The following is a 22,805-nucleotide window of genomic DNA, read 5'->3' on the forward strand; positions in this document are numbered from 1 at the left end:
CTCAAGATTTATTCTCGGTCGTCACACACACACCAGCGAGGTGAAGCTCTTTAGAGTGGAAAACAAGAGCAAAGTCCTGTCGCGGACGCCAGATGTGTGGTGGACTAGTTCACGCTCGCAGTTGTGTGACACAGTGAGACGGAACACGAAGACAATGTGGTTGGATACGATAAATATGATTAAAGATTAAAAACATTATATACAGATTATTACAAAAACCGCATAAACGAATATCACTGACAATAAGAGTGTTATAAGCCTTGCCGGGGGGCGATGCGACAGTGTTCGAAGCCTGGTGAGCGTTGCAGCGATGGCTTGGTTGGATGTCTCAGCCCGTCTGTTGACGTGTGGCTAGGGGCGGCATCTTCGTAGTCGGGTCTTGCATGTAGCTGCAAGACTCCGTCGACCTGTCGACGGACGACCTTGCGTAAAGTTGCAAGGCACAGCCCGCCGGCCTGATGCTGTCCCGTCGAGTTCCACACTTCTTCTTCGACCTCCTTCTTTTTTTCTTCTCCCTCAGTGAAGGCTTTCTTTCTTGCCCGTGGAAATCCCCACGCTCACCCCAAATCACCACAGTTGGTATAAAGGAAAAAAGCGGCGGAGAAGTGAAAATAATTTAGCTTGTGCCTCCAAACATCGGGCTTGCAAGCCAATCCTCATGCCATCACCGTGAAGTTTGACAACGTCTGCGGGGACATCAAATTCGTGGAGGGCGAGTGTAGCTGCAACGCAGGTATGTCAGAGAAGTGTAAGCACTCGTCTGCAGCGTTAATTCATTGCTACAGGTAAGTTTCTACGCTCATTTGTATGTTTATTTCACTAACGCAAATCATCAGTCGCGAGTGCCGTTCAGTAAATCCGCGTACAATTTAAACGTTTAGCGCTATAAGATTTTCTTTTATGGTTGGTAATCAGCGCAAGTATTACGCAATAGCTGAAAAAAAACAAAAAAAAACAACTGAAACGAAGGATGTGTGGACGACTCGGTGGAGCCTGTAGCCGTTTTGGTACGTTCCTGGTGGGGCGCCAGTTTTGCGCTCTACAAACGCGTCTACTTGTTTCTAGGGCGCGCAAGTTCCTCTGCAATTGTAGCACTTTTCTGGTGCAAGGCGCAGAAATTATTCTTGTTTTCTGTGTCCAGTGCATTCTCATGTTGGCGAATCATCCATGACTTTTGCGTGTAAAAAGCTTGTCCGACCTAGCACAAAAAAGAAAAAAAAAAGATACTGCCGGTAGCCAGCACAAACGAATTGTGAAAACGACTATTTAAAGCTGTAGAGTAACACAGTGGAAAGGTGTCCGCTTCACACGAAGCGGACCCAGATTTGATCCAAAAAGTGGGCAAAATCTTTTTTGTCTGTTATTTGGGGATAGTTATTATTTTTGTAATGAGCAGCCGGCAGACTGTCGCTGCGAAGCGGCGTGAACCATGGGGGGTGTACACGCTCCCCGGACAACTGCCGGGAAAATATTCCTGTCCTAGAAAAAAAACTGTTGACCCTCTTCCCGGTGTCGTTGATTATGATTGGGGTTTTTTGGCGCAAGAGCAACTTAGGCCATATTGCGCCAAACAAAGGTTTTTCCAAGAGGCTCAAAAGTATAATCTATAAGAACTGGAAGCTACAGCTGGTGTAAAAAGCCAGTTTTATGAAGGAAATTTAAAACTCGATTGAATGGTACCAATGGTTGATCGCCAAGCAGAAAATATGGGTGAAAGGGAAGGTGACCTCGAAACAGTTCTGGAAAACATGTTCCCCGCTCTTGGTTTAAAGATTTGCAACGCCACAGGATGTGCAAAACAGTCATAGCTTTCCCACAGTTGTCGCAGAGTTTAACGTCCTCACCACAGAGCAGGTGCAAATGAGTCAAACGGGTATGACCGATTCGTAAGCGGCAAAGGAGAACTTCAACCTGACGGTCTTTATGGGAGGAACTCTCCCACACTCCCAGTTGGGGCTTGATAACATGAAGCTTGTTCTCTTTTTCCATATCCCAATCCAACTGCCATGACTTCATAATTGATTTCTGGATGATTGGTTTCAGGTCTTGGTGTGGCAAGCCAAGAGGCAGTTTTGGGAACTCTTTTGCAGAGCCAGCAAGCAAGTCTGCTTTCTCATTGCCGGAAATACCTACGTGGCTAGGAACCCAACAGAATTTTATCAAGTGTCCTAGTTGAAGTGCTCGGTTTAACCGTACCCGAAGATATTGTACGAGAAGGTTCTTACTGTCTGTTAAGGACGAAATGGCTAGAAGAACGCTCTGGGAGTCGACAAACAGAATTGCTTTCATAATATTGTTCTCCAGTAAGTACTCAACAGCCATTGAGATGGCATACAATTCAGCAGTAAAAATATTTGCAAGAGAATGGAGTTGTCTAACTTTTTTGAAGGCAGTGGAGTAAACCGCACACCCCACGAAAGTTGATGTTTTTGATCCATCAGTGTAAAAGTGTGAGTAGTCCTTGTATTTCTGTTCCAGTTCCGCAAACTCCTGCTGAAGAACGAGTGAAGAAATATCTCTCTTTCTGTACTTGGACAGTGACCAGTCACAATAGATTGGCAGAAGGTCCCAAGGTGCAATTCTTTCATAGCTCTTCAGCAAAGCAGCTTCACTAACGGGAAGCTGGAGTGATGTTGCCATGCTTTGAACTCTGAAACTCAGAGGCCGAATAATACTTGGCTTGTTTTCAAAGAGTCGGAGGGATGTAGCAGATTGGAGGGCATCAAAAGAGGGATGTTGAGGAAAACTGTATACCTTGTGAGCATAACAAAGAGTCAAATATTGTCTTAGTCTTTCCAGAGACATTTGATGTGTATCAGCATACAAGCTAGGCACAGGTGATGTTCGAAATGCCCCCGTGGCAAGTCGGAGCCCCAGATGATGGACGGGGTCCAACATCTTTAGGGCAGACGGACGCGCCGACCCATAAACAATCGCGCCATAGTCCAAGCGGGACCGTACCAAAGAGTTGTACAGTCGCAACAGGCACCGTCTGTCAGACCCCCAGGTTGTATGCGACAGCACTTTGAGAATGTTTGAAGAACGTAGGCATTTATGTTTCAACTCCTTCAAGTGTGGTATAAAAGTGAGCTTTTTATCAAATATTATTCCTAAAAACTTGTGGGCCTCCTTTACAGATATAGCAACATCATTCAAGTGCAACACTGGATCTGGAAACAGGCCACGGTGGAGTGAAAAGGGAACACAGATTGTCTTTTCGGGGGAGAATCTAAAGCCATTTTGATCAGCCCACTTGCTCATCTTATTGATTGTGAGCTGCAGTTGCCGTTCACAGCTGGACAAGTTACAAGAGGAAAACAATATCTGCACATCGTCCACATACATTGAATAGGATACAGATGGTGGTATAACCTTTCCCAGGCTATTAATCTTTACAGCAAAAAGTGTAACGCTTAATACTCCACCCTGAGGGACGCCATTCTCCTGGAAAAAAACATCCGACAGGATGGAGCCCAAACGCACTTGGAAGGTCCAACCCGTCAAGAAGCTTTGAATACAACGAAGCATGCGACCTCGGACACCATACGAGTACAAGTCTCGAAGTATCCCATATCTCCAAGTCGTGTCGTAAGCCCTTTGTAGGTCAAAAAAGACAGACACACAATGCTGGCGATGGACAAATGCTTCCCGAATAAAGGTTTCCAGGCGGACAAGGTGGTCTACTGTGAAGCGGCCTGCTCGAAAGCCACACTGATTTCTATCAAAAACACCTTCTGCCTCTAAAAAGTGTACAAGACGGCGATTAACGAGTCTCTCATAGGTTTTGCCCAGGCAGCTTGTCAGAGCAATTGGGCGATAACTCGTCGGTAAGGAGGGGTCTTTGCTGGGTTTCAGTAGAGGGATTATGTGTGCCATTTTCCAACAGTCCGGAAAACAAGCAGCATCCCACAATAAATTAAAAAAAGTGAGCAAACTGCTTAGGGATTCAGGCGACAGTCTTCTTAGCATCTCGTACTGAATCCTATCCGGCCCAGCCGCAGATTTCTTTTTGACGCCGAGAGCCAACTCAAGCTCACACCGTGTAAATGGTTTGTTATAAGGAGCACCTTGACCACCAGACAAAGAAATAGTTTGTTTTTCTGCTGCTGATCTAAACCTCTTAAAGGATTCACTATGGTTGGCTGAATTAGAGATTTCCTGGAAGTGTTCACCAAGAATATTTGCTTGTTCCCTCAGGGATGTTGCTGAGGAAAAGAGAGGTATCCTGAAAGACCGATATTCTCCCCTAATCTTCCTGAGACGATCCCACACTTCCTTTGAAGAAACAAAGCTGCTCAAAGAGGTGACATACTTTTTCCAAGACCTGCCTTTCGCTTGCCTTCGCATCCAGCGAGCTTCGGCTCTTCTTTTCTTGAATTCAAGTAAATTCCTAGAAATGGGATAACGTCTGAAGATGCACCATGCCTTGTTTTGCGACTTGCGTGTTGTGGTGCAGTCATCGTTCCACCACGGCTTGCACCTCTTGGGAAGTCATCCAGGGGTCTGGGGGATACTGTGTGATGCGGCATTTATAATCGCTTCAGTAACATACAGCGTGGCATCTTCAGGGCTCATATTTACGAGAACAGATGAATCAATAAAAGCCTCCAAACGAAAAAGAGACCAATCAGCCTTTTCCAATTTCCACCTTGGAAGACGTGTCGGAATGGAAGGAATTGGCATCGTGCTTTCTAAAATAATAGGGAAATGATCGCTCCCAAAAGGGTTATTTAAAACAGTCCATGAAAAGCATGGAAGTGAAATTGGTGATGCAATAGAAAGGTCAATAGATGTAAATGATTGATGTGCTGCACTAAAAAATGTGGGTTCCCTCCCATTAAAAAGACATAACCCAGATGATAATAAAAACCGTTCTACGACACCTCCACGTGAATCCTGGCGAGCACTACCCCACAAAGGGTGGTGGGCATTAAAATCGCCTAAAATTAAAAAAGGTTGAGGTAATTGTTTTACAAGTGATTCAAGTTCACATATATGCAGTGCAAAGTTAGGTGGCAAATAGAGAGAAACAACTGTGATCAAGCGGTCAACAAGAAGGCGTACCGCTACAGCCTCTAAGGGCGTAGAAAGGGGTACCTCCGAGCAAGCAACACCACTCTGCACCACCAGTGCCACTCCTCCCGACGTATTTGGGGAGAGTCTATCTTTCCTAAAAACTTGGTGCCGACGTAAAATTTGTGTATGAGTGTCATTTAAATGTGTTTCTTGCAGGCTGAGGGCGATTGGTCTAAACTCGTCCATAAAATAATTTACATCATCTATATTTCTGATAAGGCCACGGCAGTTCCACTGCATAAAATGGAAATTGGTCACTGTTTAAAAAATGAGATTAAAATATGAATAAAGAAGGAACACTGGGCGAAGAAATGAAAGTTCTAAAGCTGCTGCATGTGGCATAAATTAATTTACAATCTCACGTTGGAGGGATCACAGGTTTTTTGCTTTTGTGTTTATTTTTAGAAGTCTGCCACTCCATATCGTCTTGGTCAGACGTATGAGTGGAGACTTCTCTACACTCATCCATGGCCTCAGTTTCCTGAGGCGAGGTTTTCTCCACATTTTGTTCAGGTTCGGGGAACGGGGCGCCATGCCCCGCCCGCGCCCAGCCCCAGCCGAAGAGGCAGAGGAGGTGCTGGGCGAAGCGTCACTCAAGTCCACCCGTTCCTGTCTCTTAGGCACTGTAGGTGCGGCACGAGAGCGATGCCGCTCCTTCGATGATGGTCTCTCCAGGGAGTGTGGGCGAGAATGTCGACCCTTCTCCCTGGAAGGAGATCGCGGAGAAGGGAAGGTTGCGGCAGCCACCGGCCCATCCTGAGTTTGGGAAACAGCCTGAGAAGACACAGGCTGTTGCCCTGTTTGAGCGCGAGGATTCGCACTCTGGCTTGGGGGGTCCGAAGACCGCCCAGCCGAGATTGCACGCCCCGAAAGCTGAATCTTCAGCTGGGGCGTGGGGGACTGCCGTGGCTTCCCATAGTCCAGAAAGGACGTCTGGGTTGCCACTGCAACCTTCAGTGGTGCAGGTCCCCGCTGCACCACTTGGGCGTAGCCGCCTTTCTGCATGAATGCAAAGCGACGGCGTGCTTCAGGAAAAGAGAGGTTTTCCTTAACTTTCAAAGTGAGGATATCTTTCTCGTTTTTCCATGTCTTGCATGATCTGGAATATGCTGGGTGAGCTTCTGAGCAGTTTACGCAGCGTGGGTTGTTAGTACATGTATCAGCTTCGTGGTCGATCTTGCTACACTTCGCACAGGTGGCCTTCCCAGGCGAAAATCAGTCCACTTCCAGCTGGATTATGGAACTGGAAATGAGGCGGTCCAGCTGGATTCCAGCTGGGTCCAGCTGCAATCCAGCTGGACTGCCTCATTTCCAGTTCCATAATTCAGCTGGAAGTAGACTGATTTTCGCCTGGGTTTCCACGGCAGCTCTGAGAGCCATGGCCAAATCTCTGGCACTTGAAACATCTACGGGGGTTTGGCACATAAGGCCGAACTCTGCAGTGCAGGTAGCCAGCTTTCACAGCTTCAGGAAGGACGGTTGATTGGAAGGTGAGTACAATGTTTTGTCTTGAGCTCGTTCCCATCACGACGTATGGTGATACGTCTTGCAGCTGTGACACCTTGGTCAGAGAGGCCTTCAACGATTTCACTTTCAGAGCTGTCAAGGAGGTCATCCTCGGAAATAACTCCTTGGATGCTGTTTAGCGTTCGGTGGGGAGAGACAGAGATGTCACATCCAGAAATGGACGTTAAACCTAGTAGTGCAGTACTCTGCTCGCTTGACTCAATCTCAACAAGTAGGTCACCGGAAGGCATTTTCTTGGCTTTGAATTCCTTACCGACAACACCCTCGAGTGTTTTTGCGACAAGGAAAGGAGATAATTTCGAGAGCTGTTTCTCATTTTCGGAGTGAAGAATCAAAAACTTTGGAAATCTAGACGGTGTTGGTGGTATCTTTTTTGGAATTTGGACTTCGATGCGGACCCTTTTCAGGGGCCGATCGAGGATGGTTTTAGTGTGAGAACCCATAAAGATGGGAAAGAAAGTTCAGTGCCCGGGTGCACCGCCCACCACGGAGCCCAACAAGGGGGTAGGTAATGTGCCATAGCAAGAAAGGCTTGGCTGACACAATTACACTACCAGTGCTGCCCGGGCACTATAACCGAGTGTGGATGCAGGGACAGGACCTGTTTCCACTCAAGGTTAGCCCTTGCCGCCTAAGAAGGTGAAAAAGGAAGGAAGAGAGTGCAGAAGAAAAGAGAAAGAGGTGGAAGGAAAAGTGAAAGAAGGAAGAAGAGGGTAGAAGAGGCGACTGACTGAATCATCCTGGTCGGGCCAAGCCAGGACACCTGTCTACGAGAAGCAGGGGTCGAAGCGGTGTATTGCCTCGCCCGGGGGGCCCCGAAGGGTCCAAACATACCCCGGGCTCAGCTCAACCACCAGGGTCCCCTTTTCCCCGGACACGGGTACGCCACGCACAGCCAGACGTGGGTGGGCGAACCCACATGGCTCGGGGTCCGTGGAGCCGCCACTCTCCAAACACCTGCTTTCACAGGTGCCCCCTGCGGGGTCTTCCCGGTGTTGAATCCAGAGGAAAAATCAACTAACCTCAGACTGTTTGTACAGCATGTGCAGGGAAGATGGCCAATTGAAATGACACAAAGCAATGCAATGCTTGTCTCCAAACGGCAGACATTTTTGTTTTGTATAGGATCTTTATACTTTGTCCTTCTTTGATTATTTCAAGTAGTATGAGCGAAACAAAGGTTTGTATGTGTATTGGTGCAAAAATGGCATATGAACAAAATAACTAGACATTATTTTATTAGTATATTAATTACATCTACTTACCTGCCACCTCTCCAGAACTGGCCTCGGGTCTCTGGAGGACCTAAGCTGCACGGATATTGAATGCCAGTGAACATCCAAAAAAAAGTCTGTCCAGCAAATGTATGACACTGTCCCACTCTGAATTCTGCCACATCAAAGTGGCCAGCTCCATCACGGTGAGCACAGACCAACAAGCATCGATGGGCCAGCTTCTACGAAGGGCAGCTACGGCCTGTGCCATTGAGCAACACAGGTGGAATTTTGGTGTGAAGTGGACAAGTTGCATGCTCCTACATTGAATGCCTGAAGTGCAACATGTTCAAAGATGTCTCTCCCCTTCTTCTAGGAAGCGGCTCAGAATGTTGAATGCTAACGGCTGTTCCCAGGAAATAAGCCGTGGTAATTATAATATTCGTGTTTGCTCAAAGTTGAACATGATGTGAAAATAAAGTAAGCCATAACACAAATAGCAAAGACAGTCTTAGTCGTCTCTTTGTGTTGGTGCCATCTCCTGGTGCTTTATCAAGATGTTGACTGAACTCCATTCTGTGTTACGCTTGTACTACAGAAATTTTATTCATGCAAAATGTATTGCATCTAATTGTTCAAGCTGATTGCATATGCATCTGTATTATCATATTTGTGTATTTTGTTTTTGAAGGTCCTGCTTCTACAGTGCCAATTACTATGACATTGTTGCATCGGGAGGTCCCAGTCCTGCAAACAAAGACATCAGACAAAGTTATTCACCACCTGTGTCGAGTCTACGGTTCCGATGAAGTCCTCCATAATATTGAAAAGTCCACAAGGAGCCAGGCATCCTCACTAGCCTGGCACTCATACCGAAAAAGATTTGTAACTGCAAGCATTGCCCATACGTGCATGACGAAGGCCAAAACCTTTCTCCGGTCCAAAACGCCTGCGAGTGTGTCACCATTCTTGAGCCTTATCTTATGGATCAACACAATCACAACGGCTGCCATGAGGGCGGCCATTGAAAAGGAGCCAAAGGTAAAGCTTAAATACCTTAAGCTGCTTGAAAATGAGGGAGACAGAGAGTCATCCAAAACATTGGCCTCATGCTTTTAAAGAAGTTTCCTTTAACAGAATGTTCACCAGATGGAGTTTGCACATTCAGCTGTGAGTGTTGCCTGGGAAAGGTGGTCCTGCTTGAGCTGAACTGCCCTGAGAATGTGGAAACTTCTTTTTTTTAATTTTAAGGACTGCGAACTGAAGCCACTGTACGCAACACAGGTGAATGTGCAAATGGGAGTGTGTGGTATCAGTATGTCACACTTTTTTGTGTATGTTAGTGAAGTTTCCCACTGCCTGTGCAAAGTACACCTTGACGCCACCGAGTTCGAATATTTAAAGAGCCGATTGTAGAGATTTACAAAGTGCGAATGATTGATGAACTGTTGCATCGTGTCGGTCTGTAAATTGTAACATGTGTTATTGTTGCTTTCAAGCTTTGTTTTTTGCAGGTAGTGTATGCGTATATATAAATCTTCAAGCATGCCTCTGAACAAAAGGATATATTTATTGTCTCGGGAGTCATTTTATCGTCATGCACAGATTTCAACACTGTCTCTACAACACTGAATTTTTCAGCCAAGGCTACAGACATGGCCCTTAGAAAAATTTGTTGTCCGCGAAAATGGGAGCCGAGAGGTTAGTCACTCCTGCAACTATCGTCATAATATTATCCATCATGCACAACATGTTGCACAGAATCTTGCTTGACAAAAGTCTGAAAATTTTCAATCTTTGAATGGCTCGCTCCACATGAACCCTCGCAGCTGCAATCCTATGCGTCTCCAAGGCATCCCGTTTGGAAAGCTGGTTTTTGCTTACGAAAAGGTAATCTGATCACAGCAATTAGTCGGTCCTCGCAGATACTGTCAATGAGAAAGTCACGGTCTACCATGACTGCATCCGTCACTGGCTCAAGCATATAGAGCAGCCCGCTCTGCTCAAATATTGCCTTATCAGATGCTCGGCCACCGTACCCTTTGCTGATGTGTGCAATGATACCTCCTGGGGTAACGGAAATCATATACTTGCATGTAAAGCTTTTCTTGTAGAAGGAGTACAATCTTAGTGCACCCTTCGAACACTTTGGCTGTGCGACTGTCATTTCCGTACAGTCCAGTACAAGCCTCACAGTTTGATAACCCTTGAGATGCTTTGGCATGTTCCGTAAGGTTTCCTCTTTGGATGGTAGAGTCACTACCAACGCCAGTGCTTTAGAAAAAGTCTCAGTTGTTTGGCAAATTATGCCAGTTGCTGTCGTCAGTGAACAATCAAACAAGTTCTTCAGAAAGTTTATTTACACATGGTGCTTCAGCTTCATCATCATCATCACTACCCTATCCTTTGCTGACAACTGGTGTTTGTTTGTTAATTTGTGCATCTCTTCATAACATGAGACCAGTGCATCGAGAATAGGACGGCAATCCAGTGAAAGTGTTTACATTGTCTTCAGCGAGGAGTGACAAAACTTCCCTGAAAATCCACCGCAAATGACTTGTACAGACTGGTCTTCAGTGCAGACTGTGTTCCGTCCTTGCCTAGCTGCAGACATCTCTGCCAGCACGGCAGCAACTTCCCTCTCCTTGCTTGAAAATGAGTCGTCTTGGGCTGTGATGCAGTCGATGCAAGGGTTGTGGTTTTCCTGAGTAAATAAAAAGGCAGAAATGCGAGGTATTTAAGGAATACTTCAATGAGAAATGAAATATACCGTATTTGCACGAATATAACGCGAGTTTTTTTCCGAAATTACGTGCTCCAAAACGCACCTCGCGTTATATTCGGAATCGAGTTCAGCCACGAGGCGCGCGAGTCTGGAGAAAGCCAGAGGAGAAAGTCATCCCTCCGGCTCAATGCAAAAGATCCAATGGGAAAAGAAGTGGGGGTGTGGAGGGCCATTTTCTAGCCATTGGGCCACGTGAAGGGGCGAATAGAAAACATAAAAAAGCATTTTTATCGCTTTTGTGTTTTTACATCGCGCGCACGCTGCACGCGCGCGCGCCATGCGGGAATGCGGGCACCGGCCAATTCGAGCCAAGCCAAGCCGGGCCAAGTCAAATCAACACAAGCCAAGCCAAGACCACCGACCGCGTTTACGCAATCGTGCAACACGAGGCATTTGTTTACGAAGAGGGACCAGAACAAGAAGTGTGATCGTGTATCGGGCTCAGCAGTCTTTTTTCTGCCAGCGCATTGTTTAGTTTCTGCTCCAGAGTGGTCTGGTGTTTGTGTGTTGGTGCTTCTGCTTCCGCGCCTTGTTTGGATTGTGGGCTGCCGAGGAGCTCCCACGGAAGAAAAAAGAACTACCAGACAAGCAGGTGCCGTGCTGCTGCATACCTGCGTAGTCGCCAAGTGGATTGTAAACGGAAGGACCTGAGCAGTGAGGATGAGTGCAGTCAAAACATAAACAGATATTTCTTCCATTTCCATTGACTTTTCACTTCTGCTATGCCCCCAAGTGCGAGAAATTGACGCGGCATCGGTTCGCGTTATAATAGTAATAATATTTTTTTTCTTTTTGGGGGCATCAAAAACTGCCCTCGCGTTATATTCGTGGTCGCGTTATATTCGTGCAAATACGGTACCTGTTATGTTCAGAAGTAGGTTGACTATGATCAACAATATTTCTAAATGACAATCACACAATCACATTTTGAACAGATGGCTGTATTTTTCGTTCTATACGACCCAACCTGCCAAGCGCCCGAAGAGCAGCAAGCAGAGATCACGTCACACCCGGCGGAATCGTGATTCAGTTTGTCGCGGAACAAGCAAGGCTAGGGCGATGTTGGCGTGGGTACGAGCTTTGCCGCTTAGTGGCGTCAACGCGTTGCACCCAAGCTGTTTGAGATGCCAGTGGACTGAAATTCTCTTGCCCCGTACTACCTCCGTGATTCTGATGATCCTGCGGCAGCAAAGCACTGCACTTTCATTTTACGGTCATAGTTTTCAACCTGCTGTCAGGTGTTGCGATGGTGCAGCAACAATGCGGATAGAGGATGACGACACCGCCACCTCAGATTACGCGAAAAGTCAAATCAAATTTGGGGGTTTTACGTGCCAAACCAACGACGGGCATCTGGCACACCCCAGCGGAGGACTGAGGATTAATTTCGACCATTGGGGGATCTTTTGACGTGCAACCGAAAGCTTGGTTGCACGTCAAAAAAAGCCTTCTCCGCAATAAGCCTCCATGAGATTGCAGGCACCTCGGTCGGGATTCAAACCCGCCACATGGGGATCTGTAGGCCGGCGTATAATATTGATGGCAGTACTTGTAGCTTCCTAGCCATCGATCACGGCGGTGGTAACATTGAGCATTTGAGACAGTTTGCCCTTTGGCGGTATCAGCATCTTACAGCCCAGTAATGATAAACAAGTGTTTCGAGAAGAGTAAGAAACGGCCGTGGTAAACTTGTTTTATTTTTTAGTGGTTTTGTTTTTAGTAGTAGCAATGTACCGAGCAGTAACCGCAGTCTTATGCCGCAGAATAGTGCAACATGTCGGCGTTCATGTAGGTATTGTATACAAAGTTGTCGACATGATCCTCTAGCTGATCGAACAACCGAAGCATGCCAGCGATCAGGCTACAACAAGTTCATGTCCATTGCTCTCTTGGCTTTCCCCCCTCGCCAAGGAGTGGAAAGTGGAATCGTGTTCAGGACCACACTGCCTACTTAGTCAGTTGTACATCCGCAGGACGGGCTGCTCTGTTGTTTTAAGGTGTACCAATGTTTCTAGATAGACATTTCGAACGAGGCATTCGCGACATCCACCAGGTGCTGTGTGGTAATCATTTAATTTGTTTCAAAAATCATTTTTATACCTGTTTAAACAGAAAATTGGTGTGGTCGATGATATACTGCCCATTACAGCACACCCAGAAAAGAAAATAAGCACAAAACTTTTGTTGAAGCCCAGGCGAAAATTTCTAACTGGGACCAGTTGGCACCTCAACTGGTTTCAACTGGGACTAACTGGTACCAACTGGGAATCAACTGGGACCAATAGGAGTCCAACTGGGACCAGCTGAGGGGTCAACTGGGACCAGCTGAGGGTCAACTGGTTTGAACCATTCCCAGTTGGGAGTCAACTGGTTTGAACCATTCCCAGTTGGGAGTCAACTGGTTTGACTCCCAGTTGGGAATGGAGTGAACTGGGACCAATTAGGAAAGGAACTGGTTGGAGCGATTCCCAGTCGGACTTCAAATGTCTTTCCCGTTCCCATTTCACACGGGGCAACAATTTTGACAAGTTGGGGGTGTACTGACCTCTGCTAATGAAGAAAACTAAAAACACTTACATTTTTAGATTGATACAAATAGGTAAATTTTTAATTACTGGGTACATTTATATATTTATAAAAATAATATAAAAATTTTAATTAACTAAATAATTTTTTTATTGGAAAATATAATTAGTGACAAAATGTGTTCACCTAAATGAACATTTAGTGCATTATTAAAATATATTAAACATTTATTAAAATACCTACAGTATTTTTTTTCTTTTATAAATAAATTTATCTTTTGGCCAATCAGAGCTAGCCGGCCGCCGTGGCACGCGGGTGCGGATTAGTTGTACGCGCTGTCGACAGATGGCGCAGCCTATGCTGACGCCGGCGTAGGATGCCGGAGTCGGACGGACGCGGTAGAGAAGGGTCGCCATCGCCTAAGTTGGCGTCGTTATCAAAACGTCAAAACTACAGCTGCGCTTCTTTCGACCTAACTGTACACACACCATGGTGGCGGCGGTGAACTTCGAGGGCGGAAAGATGCAGTTCAGCGATTGGAGGGCACCCAGGAAAGACCGGACGGAAGAGAAAACGCTGCGGAGAGGACGATGGCAAAAATGGCGGGAGGTCTACCTCGAAAATGTTCGACTGTTGTGACAGAGATTGCAAGGTGGGAGCGCTACCACATCCTATCAGGACTTCACCTGCACAACGCGGGATCACGGGTGAGCACCTTTCTTCACGCGATGGAGAGAGAAGCTGAGGACGTCTTCACTAACAGACGCCAGCGGCCGATCTTCCTTCATCTTGAGAATACTACCTCTGAAAAAGCTATTCAACCGTCGCAAGCAAGTGGCTAAACCCGGAGCGTGTACGTCACCGAACCTATTATTTAGTTTCATTCTCCAAGTTTTTGAGCAAGCAAGTTCTCCAAATCTTATCAACCTTCCATTTTGTGCTGTGTTTCATTGTTGCTGGAGTTGGTACCAGCGGTAACTGGGACCAACTCCAACTGGGACCAGTTGTAACTGGGACCAATTCCAGCTGGGACCAACTCCAACTGGGACCAGTTGGACAACTCCAACTGGGACCAGTTGCAACTGGGAATTGTTCCATAAACCAGTTGCAACTGGGACCAATTGGTCCCAGTTGAAAATTTTCGCCTGGGAGTTAACCTGAAGTTAAAAAATACAAGTCAGATAAGTTCAAGTAAAGGGTCCTCTGAAGTTAATAGGTTTTTTCCTTATGTGTCACAGAATATAAAGACCAGAACCATGGTATTCAGAAAGAAACTTGCTAAAAGCCTCGGAGTGCCAGCTGATGTCGTGTTAATGTCGACACTGTGTTTCTTCAATCAATCTGGCACCACCTTAGGATACTGAGAAGTGTGTTGGTGAAACTTCACCTGTCACACTGAGGCTTCTAAAGGTTTCTTTCGAGTACTGTTGAATTAGTAATTGCAACACTTGTTCAAACCTAAAGGCAGTGATGGAAGGTCTAACAATTCATGAAATGCAAGCGAACAGTCATTGTGTCCTCAATTAAATTTCAGTAGGTGTTGTCTAGTTCAGAAATGCAAAAAAAAGGGGGCCGTGGGTGCAGAGAGCTCCCAAAAAAAATATAAGCACAGAACCAGCGAAAAAAAAAAAGCATCTTTGAAGAAATGCAGTTGGTGAAGCCGTGCATAAATGCAACAAGACCACTCTGTGCTCATTAATAACTGTTCAGCACAGGCAGGGAAGGGGGGTGGAGAAGGGGTGCACCAGGCAGCGTTCCAATGCCTCAGGGGTCCCATGTCCAAAAGTTTGCACACCCCTGGTCTAGTTAACCAAATTCAATGTGATGATGTTTACCTCCTTTTCTGGCACATGTTTTAAATGATGTGACAAATAAAACAGCTAGGTAAATCAGAAAGAGTGAGCATTTCATTATCTTAGATAAGAGTAAGCAACATGAACTAGGATGTATCTGCAAGAGCAGAGGATGGAGATGCTTACATCTTGAGTGTTTGAGAGTGGCTCAGAATGGTTTTCTTCACCAGGGGTGGGGCACATGTATTGCCTCTGCGTTTCCTGGAAGGGGGAATGTAAATGGGGGTGTATAAAAGAAAGGTTGACTTGTAAATAAAGCCATCACGAGTCACAGTGGGCATGTCCTTGTACTCTGCTCCTAACCTCAAGTCAGTTTCTGTTTTTCTCACGTTTGGATTGAGGAAGCTAAATGGCCAGTATGCATAACATAAGACAAAATCATGCCATTATTTTTAAAAATCAAGCCACAGCAGGTTTGTTGAGTGCTAGATATATCATAGATAACAAAAGGTTTCAATAATTACCTGCCAAAATATAGAAATATTCAGCAAAGGCACAGCCTGAATAATTTGAACTCAAGTGTATAATCTGAGTTTTTGCACGATGCTGCTTATTTGTGAGTTAGGTGTTAGTCCATGAACCCATCTTGAGTGCCCTCCAATGAGTAAGGGAAGGCACAAGATTGCTAGATGTTCCAAGGATGACCTTCCTTATAAAACAACATGTTATGGGTCATGAAGATGTTTGTCATGAGCTCTACACGGCAAGTCAACCTGCTTAATTAGGCGCAACTTGGAGTAATATAAGCACTATCGAAATAATTCTAGTATGTATCTACTTGTTTAGTGGTTAGTGTAGAGAATTACATGTATAAACTATGACCATTCCGCAGCTACGAGGATTTTTTTTTACAGGAAACGACATGTCAGCATAGAGAATGCCAATATCGTCACGAGCTGCGGCATAGCCAGAAGGGTTGCTTTTGATGCTTTCGACTAGCTCACGCCACCCCTGCACCCCCTACAAAGAAATGTGGTCGAACCTGTGTATGTCACCTTCACTCACACTCGACCACCAAAACACAGCCGCCAAAACAGTTAAAGGGATACTGAACCGAAATCTGGATTCCACAAAACACGCGGCAGAAGCGTGCAAGGGGATGCTAGAAACACCAAAACATCACTCATAGAGCAATATTTCGAACGGATGACCATATTTTTCAAGAAAGGGAGGCGCGTTTGACAGAAATGTTCACGTCATGTTTCTCCGAGGAGAAGGAACGGCCTCGCATCTTCTCCGCCTCGCCGCCTTGAGGGAGCAAAGCGAAGAAAGAAGAAACTAGGTATCTTCATGTCACGCGCCTCGTCGGCCTGGTTCAATCTCGACCTCTTTTTCCAAAAATACCGCCGTCTATTCGAGATATCGCCTTACGAGGGGTGTTGTAGGGATTGTAGCGCAACGCCTACATCTACTGCATTGTTATTTCTGAAATCCAAATTTCGGTTCAGCATCCCTTGAACAGATTGCATCACCACTGCGCTACGAGATTGCGTTTTATGTCCTCAAGAGGGCAGGAGTTAACTTAAAGGGCAACTCCGCTTCATTTTTGATATTTAGAAAACTATGTAGCCCTCTTCAGTGTCATATAGGAAGACCCGGGCCCATGTAAATATCACAATCTAATTCCGTCTATACATTTAATAAACTGGCCAGCAAACCGTCAAGTGAGCCAAGTCGCCGAAATCTGCCAACTCTAGCGTGCGACGTGAGGCAATATCGTCAGTGCAGTCAATGCGACGTAGTTGGAGTGGCCAACGTTGAGCCACTACGTCAGAGGCATGACTACGTCATTCTCACGTTTTGTTTGTTTTTACTTCTCAGAGCGACACTGAACAATGACGTCATGAGTTTCTCCTCCCGGTGTTGGCTGAATGGCATCCACGTGATCACCGTAACGGGGATGCGCTAGTTTGCGCTGCCCTGCGTGCTTATCGGTCTATTTCTCCGCTCCCCTTCTTTCATCTTTTCCCCTTCCCACTCTCCCTCGGGCCATCACTGTCCACGCCATGCGAAGCGACCTGCCTGCGTCGTGTGTCCTGTCCCTCGCCCGACGCACTCGACCGCCCACGTTACCGCCGGGGCTTCTTTTTCGGTCTGGCTGTAGCGGCTTCCGGTGGTTGTGGGAGCCCTCGATGCATAGGCCACCGCCGGTCTCTCGCCGGAGGGCTGATTTTGAAGCAGGACAACCCAGAGTCCATAAGAACTTGCATCAGCTGAAACTACCGTCGGGTAGGACGGGTCGTACTTGGGCAAGCAGATATGGGAGCTAAGCACGCTCTTTAGCTTCTTAAAGGCAGCTTGCTGCCTTGGTACTCAGTACCACGAGTTGTGCTGTTGCCACAGTTCTCTGATCAGCGCTATGACGTCCGAGAGGTGGGGATGAAGCATCCTACATAGTTCGGAATTCCCAGTAGTCTTCGCACCCCCCCCGCAGGTGTCAAAGGGTGTCGGCAACATCTGCGGGGCCTCAATCTTTTCAGGGTCTGGGCTGATTCTAGCTCTCTCCCTGACCAACACACCGAATACTTGACTTGTGAGGCAGTGAAACTAAACTTCTTTTTGTTCAGCTTGATGCCTGCCTCGTCGAGTCATTGCAGCACTTGCTGGAGTCGACAATCATGCATGCCCTTTGATGTACTGAAGACGAGAATGTCATTGATCATGCTCACAACTCCTTCTATACTTCGTTCCAGCTTCCGTCCGAGCGCAGCCAAAGGCTGAGGGACGGTTCGCAACTTCGAGAAGAGAAGACCTACGCACCACAAAGTAGTTCACAAAAGTAATTTCTTTTAAAAAAAAAAATGAAAGCCGCTTACAACTCCCTGTAACGCCGAATTAGAGCGCAGCTCTTGAGGAGGAGGGGTAACGATGATGACGATGACAATGTGGATGCCGGTGACGTCATCAGTGATGATGACGATGACGATGTGGATGCCGGTGACGTCATCAGTGATGATGACGATGACGATGCGGATGCCGGTGACGTCATCAGTGATGATGACGATGACGATGTGGATGCCGGTGACGTCATCAGTGATGATGACGATGACGATGTGGATGCCGGTGACGTCATCAGTGATGATGACGATGACGATGCGGATGCCGGTGACGTCATCAGTGATGACGATGACGATGTGGATGCCGGTGACGTCATCAGTGATGATGACGATGACGATGTGGATGCCGGTGACGTCATCAGTGATGACGACGATGACGATGTGGATGCCGGTGACGTCATCAGTGACGATGACGTCATCGGGGGGTCACGCGACATCGGCGGGGGTCACGTGACCTCGAGGAGGGGGCCACGTGACCTCAGGGGAGTCACGTGACTTCGGGGGGGTCACGTGACCCCCCACGAGGTCACGTGACCTTGGTGGGGGGCTCGCGCGGAGCATTATGGGACATTTCCCATGATGCACCGCGCGGTTACGCCGACGCCGACGGCGACGCCGACGGCGACGCCGCTCAAGCCGCAAACGGGCCCCTAAGAGCTGCGCTCTAAAAGTGAAAGCCGTTTACAAATCCCTGTAACGCCGAATTGGAGCGCAGCTCTTGAGGAAGAGGAGGGAAGGGTACTGAGGTGAGGGTAGACCCCTCCTCCTCCTTCTCCTCCTCCTCCCCTCATTCTTTAATATGCTCCGGGGGGGGGTTACGTGACCTCGGGGGGGGGGGGGGGGGGGGGTGTCACGTGACTTCGGGGAGGGGGTCACGTGACCTCGCGGAGGCATGACCTGGGGGTCACGTGACCTCGCGGAGGCGTGACCTGGGGGTCACGTGACCTTGGGTGTCACCTCAAGGTCATGTGACCCCCACGTGACCTCAGGGGGTCACGTGACCTTGGGGGTCACGTGACCTGGAGGGGTCACGTGACCTGGGGGGGTCACGTGGGGGTCACCTTGGGGTCACGTGACCTTGAGATGACCTTGGGAGGGGTAACGTGACCTTGGGGGTCACGTGACCTCGGGGGTCACGTGACCTTGGGGAGCACGTGACCTCGGGGGTTACGTGACCTCAGAGTGGTCACGTGACTTGGGGGTCACGTGACCTTCAAAAGGTCACGTGGGGTCATCTTGGGGTCACGTGACCTTGAGATGACCTTGGGAGGGGTCACGTGACCTTGAGGGGTCACATGACCTTGGGGGTCACGTGATACCAAGATGACCCACGTGACCCCCAAGGTCACGTGACCTTCAGGGGGTCACATGACCTTGAGATGACCTTGGGAGGGGTCACGTGACCTTGGTTACGCCGACGGCGACGCCGCTCAAGCCGGGAACGGGCCCCTAAGAGCTGCGCTCTAATAACTGCTTTGTGCGTAAAAACTGCACAATGTTCCAGATGTGTACCGCTGAGAATGATTTGCAACTAAAGGAATAAAATCTTTGAAGTTTATATTTCTATTAATATATGTAAATGCATGTGGTTTGGTGAAAACATGTATATCCGCTGGCAACACGGCTGCAGCGCTCGGTTTTTCTGTGTGATTTCGTTCCCGTAATTGCCGAATCATGTGCTTCGCTGCTTTCCTCACCCAGTCGCTTCAAAACGTTCTTTCGCAAAGGCACCTTTGGGCGTCAGGTGCGAGAGGTCGTGATGAATGTCTACTTTCAAATTCGGCAGGAGACTCCGGCCGCGTCGTACCGATGCGTTGTAAACAAGCAAAACGTCCGGGCCACCTTTACCTGCCGATCACATTGAACGCCGAGAAGCTGGTGGAAAGGACTGCACCTCGAGCCCTGGTATATCCAGACATTACAAGGAAACATCAACGGCCGGGTCATCGGGGACCTTGCAACGTGTACTTACAACTCGAAACTATGCCGAACAGGTGGAAAGATCGGATACAGATGCCAGCGGCCAGTCTACGTACTGACATCCCCTGTGACTAAGTTTCAGAACGTGAAAGGGCACTTTTTAAAGCTGTAGCAGACGATATCGTTGATACACCCGTAGGAGACAGAATACTCGGCGAGCGCGGGCGGCGCAGCCGACCGGCGGCGCAGCGGAGTGATACAAAAGCGCAGGCGAGATCGCGTGACCTATTGCTGGCATGTGATTGGCTCCGGCCGCACGTAGCTTTGGCTGCGTTCGGACGGAAGCTCAAACGAAGTATAGTCACTCTAAAATGCGACTCGTCTGTCGCTTGAGGTATTCTAGCGCTGAACAGATGCCAGAAGGTAGCCTGTGGAAACAGCGAACCTTCCCATCAGGGTTATGAATGTCGTTACCTCCTGACTTTCTTCAGAAAGCTTCTTTTGGTGAAAGCTTGCAGTGGCATCCAGCTTCGAGAAAACCTTTGCTTGCCTGAGACGTCCGAGGATGTTCTCAACCGCAGGTAAAATGTGACGTTCCCTCAGCACGACTTCGATGAGGCGTGTAAGGTCTAAGCAGATGCGGTAGCCTCCTCCTGTCGTTGGAACGACAACGACCATGCCCGCGCAGTCTGTAAGGCGGTCAACCTTGGGGATGACTGCTTACGATTCTAGCTTCTGGAGCTCCTCCCTGAACGACGTCATGCAGCGGGATCGGGACCCTCCTCGGCACGCTTAGAGCAAAGGGCTTTTCGCCAGGTCAAAGTGAGATGACATATTTCTCCTTTAGTTCCCCCAGACCGTCCAAAAGCCTGTCTCTCTGAAGCACCGCTGGTGTCGCCACATTGTCAACAAAGTGAATGACGCCCAGAGCTTGTATTGCTGGGAAACCGAAAAGAGGAGGGTGTTGTGATGACATGATGTGAATGTCCTGTATGGTCACTTTGCCCCTCCGTTGCAGCATTGCAGGGAATGTGACCAGTACTTTCGGGGGGTGATTTCTGGAGCCCGTGAGCTCACATTCTGGTCGGTGAAGGCTTTTTGGGTACGCCGGGGAATGAACTCAACACCATGGTCATCTCTGCTCCAGAGTCCACTTTGAAGTTTACGTTGTGTATGTATACAGCCACGGTTGCAAACTTGGCTCTGTTACGGGCACCCGCCGCAACTGTGTGCAGCTCGACAGAGCCCTTAAACAGCATACACTTTGAGTTCCTATTTAATATTTGTCTCTTTACTACTCACATGGTTTAGCAGCGTTCATTCGAGTTAATATCACCAATTAATGCTGATAGTCTATTAAAAAGCTTAGCAAAAATGACAACGCCATTTTGATTCCTACTTTAAAGCATACACTCTAGAGAACTCACCCTGTACGAGCGATTGTTGCGCCTAGCGTTCTTGGATGTTCCACTCCCTGGACCGGGCAGCCTTCTCAGCATTGAAAGTGGAGGACTCCGGCAGGTTCTGAATTGGCACTGCCGTCAGCTTCAATCACCTCGTTTTGCACTCGGCAGCTGTGAGAACGCAAACAAAAGTAATTTTCATGCACAAAGAATGGCAAAGGTTACCGTCCCAGCGGTAATCGCGCTGAGCCGGCAAATGAGACCCCACAAGGTTGACTTAGAGCAGCTCACGCACGGAGGCGAAGGTGCTGGACTTAGCGAGTTATTCTGATAGACGTACGCACATTGTTTATGTTTTTGACGCAGATACTGCAGGCTCCCTGAAAAAGCACACGGTGTATTATGTTGCAAACACATAAATCGGGTTTTCTTTAAAAGTGCCCTAGTTTCCAATGACACCTTGATGAATTAGTATTAATTATTTATGCCCAAGTGAAAAAGATACTTGCATGTGCTCTCACTTTGCTAGTAATGCAGTGGTTTTCACTTATGCAGAATGCTCCATTTTTTTTATAAATCTGCACGTATATCAAATGCACACCCCGTATAACAGACATGTTAATCATGTGGGAAGGAAAAGTACAAAGTAACTGAATATTGTTTCATACTGTTTATTTTGGGTGTTCAAAAGATGATGCACCACAATGATAGTATAAAGCAGTGTGAAAAGCATGGCAACCCAGTGACAACCAATTTTTTGAAGCAATCTACAAACACAGGTAAATGTAATAAATTTCCTAAAGCTCTTTTTAAAATCAACACGGAAAACGCCTGCACAGGAGTTTGGTGTGCATTCACTGTCCGAGATCTGAGAAAATGCATTTGAATGTAATTTTATGTGCTACACCACATGGGTAGGTCAATTCCACAAAATTCTAATGCATGCAGACATGGCTTACATTGCATATGCGAAAATAAAAATATATATCATGTTCTCAGTCTGCAAGACTCTTATGAACTGAAGCAGGACTACCGTAGGCATTATTGAACACGTCACAAAAAAAGAACAGCTTGTGTGACACAATCAAGAAAAAATATGACATTATTTTTGGTAAGTATGGGGCAATGCATACAAGATAAAATTTACTTTGGACAAGGCCACAGCAAGGGTTAGGTGTGTAAGAACATGGAGAGTATGAGCCTTCAATTCACCACTACACATACATGCCACATAAAGGCCCAGTACTATGTGAAGAACAGACACTGAATTAGAAAAGTTTGGTGCCAAGACAATGAAGGGTAACTAGTGTGCCCCAGCCAAGGAAAGAAATATTCATTTAGACCAGATGGGAATATTATGAGGTGCAACCAAAAGCTCAGCTTCCTTGATCGTTACCAAACCTACTTCAGCCTGCTAGTAGAAATATCTTACTGTTCCTTAAGGGGGGACATGAGCCTAAGCTTCAAAATTTTTTGAAAAAATTAATTTTTCAATTTTGAAGTTTTGGTTTTAGAAACTAATTATACACCCTTACACTAAATTTCATAACTATGCGCCAAATAGTTCCGTTGATATAAAATATTTTCAACACATTGTCAGGCAGTAACAAAGTAAAGGAGTTCAATGTTTGAATGCATTTTTCTCAGTTCCACTTTTTGCTGCA

The 22,805-nt window shown here is 47.1% G+C and overlaps 1 non-coding gene and 1 pseudogene across 1 annotated transcript; one reads left to right on the forward strand and one right to left on the reverse strand.

The window, feature by feature from the left end:
* Window positions 1-310: 310 nt before the first annotated feature.
* LOC115323427 lies at window positions 311-9,286 on the forward strand (annotated as a pseudogene).
* Window positions 9,287-9,369: 83 nt separating this feature from the next.
* Window positions 9,370-22,577, reverse strand: LOC120844261. Its single transcript, XR_005798611.2, has 3 exons — window positions 21,166-22,577; window positions 15,108-15,182; window positions 9,370-10,521 (listed from the first exon to the last, which is right to left on the reverse strand). It is a non-coding gene; the product is annotated as an uncharacterized LOC120844261 (transcript).
* Window positions 22,578-22,805: the final 228 nt, after the last annotated feature.

Source organism: Ixodes scapularis, unplaced genomic scaffold, assembly GCF_016920785.2.
Source record: "Ixodes scapularis isolate PalLabHiFi unplaced genomic scaffold, ASM1692078v2 PGA_scaffold0__279_contigs__length_252992795, whole genome shotgun sequence".
Taxonomy (NCBI): domain Eukaryota; kingdom Metazoa; phylum Arthropoda; class Arachnida; order Ixodida; family Ixodidae; genus Ixodes; species Ixodes scapularis.